This window comes from Chlorocebus sabaeus, chromosome 3, assembly GCF_047675955.1.
Source record: "Chlorocebus sabaeus isolate Y175 chromosome 3, mChlSab1.0.hap1, whole genome shotgun sequence".
NCBI lineage: Eukaryota > Metazoa > Chordata > Mammalia > Primates > Cercopithecidae > Chlorocebus > Chlorocebus sabaeus.
This window is the reverse complement of record NC_132906.1, coordinates 50,917,739-50,922,809: the sequence shown is the minus strand read 5'-3', so window position 1 is coordinate 50,922,809 and position 5,071 is coordinate 50,917,739. Positions and strand designations below refer to the sequence as shown.

At 39.9% G+C, this 5,071-nt stretch overlaps 1 pseudogene; it reads right to left on the bottom strand.

The window, feature by feature from the left end:
* Positions 1-1,822: 1,822 nt before the first annotated feature.
* On the bottom strand, positions 1,823-2,914 carry LOC103214566 (palmitoyltransferase ZDHHC20 pseudogene; annotated as a pseudogene).
* Between the last annotated feature and the right edge of the window lie 2,157 nt (positions 2,915-5,071).

Sequence of the window (5,071 nt, the reverse complement as noted above, 5' to 3'; positions counted from 1 at the left end):
GCGTGGTGGCTCACGCTTGCAATCCCAGCACCCCGGGAGACTGAGGCAGGTGGACCACCCGAGGCCAGGAGTTCAAGACCAGTCCAGCCAACACGGCAAAACCTTGTCTCTACCAAAAATGTAAAAATTAGCTGGGCATGGTGGCATGAGCTGGCAATCTCAGCCCCTCGGGAGGCCGAGGCAAGAGAATCTCTCAAACCCAGGAGGCGGAGACTGCAGCGACCAGAGATAGAGCCACTACACTCCAGGCCAGGAGACAGAGCAAGACTCTGTCCAAAAAAACAAACAAAAAAAATTATTGGGTGAATGAAAAGTGATTTTGCAAAATTAGGCATCGCAGAATGTTAGAAGTCATCCAGTCCAACTCATTCATAACACACCCTCCCCTGCAGTCCCATTTTACAGACAAGAAACTCCAACCTGTACTACTCACAGATACTGCTAAGATTCATCTCCACCTCACTAACTGGAAGCAATCAGTTATTTTGGAGTGTGTGTGTGTCTAACTAAAAAGTATACATGAGGAATAACATTTCTACATTGCTTATTCTGTACTTTTCTTTGGAGTTAATGCAACAACTCCTGTGACTTAGATTAGATTTTAAAAGGAAAAAGGAGAAATGCATCTAGTTCTAAAGGGGTTGGTTGCTTTTAGGAAGTCAGACTTAAGATTGTGCATCTAAGAGTAGAATCCACTTCTCAGAGACTGGGGATGTTAAATAACTACTCAGTTTAGAATAACTAACTGACAGCCAGGAGGAAAACTTATCCTAAAGTTATTTATTATTATTATTATTATTATTGTCTAGTTTGAATTGCATTTTAAGTCACTGTTTAAGCTGTTGCAGAAATACTGTAAAAGTTTCAAAGTAATTTTTGATCATTACCTACACTGAAATTTGAAAGTCACATCAACAGCATACTTTATTCTAACTACCATTAAAACTCAAACTACTTTTTTAACAGATTACAATAGTCCTCTTATCTTTTCTTCTGAACACTTACACCTCTTCCCACTGTGTCCAGTATTTCTCCAGTACATGTACCTCTGTGTTTCTCTGCCCATGTACATACCCCTGAAAGTTCAACCAAAAAAGTCATAGAAAGCAGAGAGAAACCAAAATACTTCTTACACTGCCAAGTTCCCTAGTTTCCTTTAAGTCTTGAGTACTTGCTCCACTACATGGTTGTATTAATGCTTATAACTAAGCTTTCGATGAATTAGCCCAAAGTGTTCTATGTTCTAAATGATATTTAGATATCTGAATCCTTCTGTTAGAGCCAACAATAAAAATGTTATTTAAAATGTTGAAAAGTATAAAGTAGTGATTATAAATTAGCAAATACCCAATTTAAAAAAGCAGTTTTCCTTATACAGTACAAGCAATGGTAATTTGGATATTATTCACTTTCAGCCACCATTTGCCCTAGATGTATTTTACTTAAGACAAGTTTTTAAGCTTGTGTTTTTGGAGTGAAAATTTACATGGATACTCACAATTCTAATAATGTAATTCAGGTATCAAAAAATACATATACATGTTAAAATGTGATGATAGCTCATTACTATAGCATCTCATAACAGGTAAGTATTTTTTCCAGAATAACATTAAGTCACTTTTGTAGCTCTAATTCAATGCTGCACAAATCGGCACTTAAGATTAAGGCATCGTCTTGCTCTGGAGTAGTGCTTCTGTGGATCCCAGGAACTGTACAAAGGTTTAGTTTTTTTAAAAAATATAACTTCTCTTATACTTCAATTATTTCATTCCATTCATCATTTTCTTGCAAATGAAATTGATAATATCAGTCTATAATGTTTTCATACACCTGGTATGACAATGCCTTCTTCAGCTCCATTCTCTAGCCACTGAGTGAAAAATTCACTGTCCAACAAGAGGTTTTTGGATTCACTAAGCTGTTTGAAAGGAAAAGGCTGATTTGAGCCACTTCTGGCATACTCTTTCTGGTTTGTAACAGAAGCTTGTTCTGGATCCACCCACATAAGGCAAGTTGGAAACTGCAACCATCAGCCAGCCTTGAAAATACTGGAAGTAGCCAATATTTCTTTTCATCACTGAAGACTTGCCTCCAATTTTTATTGTATCCAAGAGAGAAATCATTTACATTAGGTCCATATGAAAATGTGGGTGCACAGAATGATTCTATTATTGTTCTATTTTTTCCAACTAGCCAGCAGTGGTAGCTGAAAAGTGAGAGGACGCTGATGAAGAACATTGCAGACACAAAGAAAAGAAAAAGGACGTGGAATTCTGCACGCGGATCTGTCAGTTCATTCCTCCAAAATTTTATAAAGTAATCTAAAACTGTTGCAGCCATTAAAAGGCAATATAATAGAGAATACAATAAAAACAGCAGGAATAATTTGTAATTAGAAAATCCAGCACAGTTATTCACCCAAAGACAGTAATGATCCATCTTAAGAATATATGAGTCACATGCTGAGCAGTGATGAGCCCGATCAGGTTTAATCAGCTGACATTTTTCACAGTATCTGATAGTTTTTGAAACTGACGTGGTGTAGATATTTGGTAAAGCTCTTGCTGCTCTTCTCAAAATTTCTTGTCTTTCTTAGCTGAATTCTTTTCCATAGCGTTCCTTTTCAGAATTGGACAAGTAGAACTCTTCGGAGGGGGAAGCGGGAGATACGAAGATTGTCATCCATTAGGACCATACAAACATAACAAAGAACAGATGGAAAGCCACAAGGGAAAACACGGTCTTTCCATTTTCTGCAGCTCCAAAACTAGTAAACAAGCATAGCTCCACCACGAACGCGTAGCGGGACCAAATGACCATGAAGGTGAGGAAGAGCACCGGCACCCAGCCCATGACGCATTGGCAGCAGCCAGAGAGCGTCCAGGGCGCCATGTTCGTCTGGCGGCTGCAGAGCCCCGCATCCCGTCGTTCTGGGGAGCGCAGGAGTCCCGGCGGGGCGGCAACTCAAATGCTCTGGGCTGCTCCTGGCCCAGCTACCCCGCCTCCGAGGCAGGGATTCTGGGAGCAAAGTCCTAGGAGCCGCCGGGACTCCTCCCCTCCAGGCGCCAGGCCAGGTCCCGCCCCCACCCCACATACCGCCGGCCCCCTCCCCACGCGTCAGTCCCCAACCGCCCACCCTGGACCGCTAGCCCTGGGCCAACTGCCCTGGGCCTCAAGCAGCCCCTGGTCTCTGCACCCTCAGGGGGCAACAATTTTCTTTTTAAAATAAAAATTACATTATTGTATTCTGCACCTTTGTTATGTACCTGAAAGTATCAAACTGGTGAGAATGTCAGTTCTTTTATTATTATTATTATACTTTAAGTTCTAGGGTACATTTGCACAAGTGCAGGTTTGTTACATATGTATGCATGTGCCATGTTGGTGTGCTGTACCCCTTAACTCGTCATTTACACTAGGTATATCTCCTAATGCTATCCCCGCACCCACTCCCACCCCATGACAGGCCCCAATGTGTGATGTTCCCCACCCTGTTAACAAGTGTTCTCATTGTTCAGTTCCCACCTATGAATGAGAACATGCGGTGTTTGGTTTTCTGTCCTTGCCACAGTTTTCTCAGAATGATGGTTTCCAGCCGCATCCATGTCCCTACAAAGGACATGAACTCATCCTTTTTTATGGTTGCATAGTATTCTATGGTGTGTATGTGCCACATTTTCTTAATCCAGTCTATCACTGATGGACATCTGGGTTGGTTCCAAGTCTTTGCTATTGTGAATAGTGCCACAATAAACGTATGTGTGCATGTGTCTTTATAGCAGCATGATTTGTAATCCTTTGGGTATATGCCCAATAATGGGATGGCTGGGTCAAATGATATTTCTAGTTCTAGATCCTTGAGGAATCGCCACACTGTCTTCCACAATGGTTGAACTAGTTTACAGTCCCCCCAACAGTGTAAAAGTGTTCCTGTTTCTCCACATCCTCTCCAGCACCTGTTGTTTCCTGACTTTTTAATGATCGCTATTCTAACTGGTGTAAGATGGTATCTCATTGTGGTTTTGATTTGCATTTCTCTGATGGCCAGTGATGATGAGCATTTTTTCATGTGTCTGTTGGCTGCATAAATGTCTTCTTTTGAGAAGTGTCCATTCATATCCTTTGCCCACTTTTTGATGGGGTTGTTTGATTTTTTCTTGTAAATTTGCTTAAGTTCTTTGTAGATTCTGGATATTAGCCCTTTGTCAGATGAGCAAATTGCAAAAATTTTCTCCCATTCTGTAGGTTGCCTGTTCACTCTGATGGTAGTTTCTTTTGTTGTGCAGAAACTCTTTAGTTTAGCTAGATCCCATTTGTCAATTTTGGCTTTTGTTGCCATTGCTTTTGGTGTTTTAGTCATGAAGTTCTTGCCCATGCCTATGCCCTGAATGGTATTGCCTAGGTTTTCTTCTAGGGTTTTTATGCTTTTCAGTTTGACATTTAAGTCTTTAATCCATCTTGAATTAATTTTTGTATAAGGTGTAAGGAAGGGATCCAGTTTCGGCTTTCTACATATGGCTAGTCAGTTTTCCCAGCACCATTTATTAAATAGGGAATCCTTTCCCCATTTATTGTTTTTGTCAGGTTTGCCAAAGATCAGATGGTTGTATATAATGTATATAGAAATATATGTATTCATATTTTATTAATATCTATAAAACGTTATATGTGTTGAGTCTAATGTTCTGTGAAATAGACATATAAAACAGAATATATATACCTAATCATTCAAAAGTTTACTTGGGGTTGCATTATCTTCTAGATCAGATTAGAGAAAGCAAGCAATTAAAAATTATGTTCTGTTATGAAAATTGTGAGATATATTTACTAGTCTGCCTGAGATAGTTTAGCTTTATGCCTGATGTTTAGATAATTGATAGTTTTGATAATGGCAGGAGACAAATTTCTAGGCTGATAGGGCTAGGTCTTCATGAAACCAGACCTTCAAACCAAAGACAATTTAAAGCCTGAAAACTGAGCTACCAGTTCCAGGTAGAGTGCATGCCCAGAGTGAAAACTTCGTTGATGCCTTTTAGCCCATCAAATGGTGCTTTATCTAGAAATGCCTATG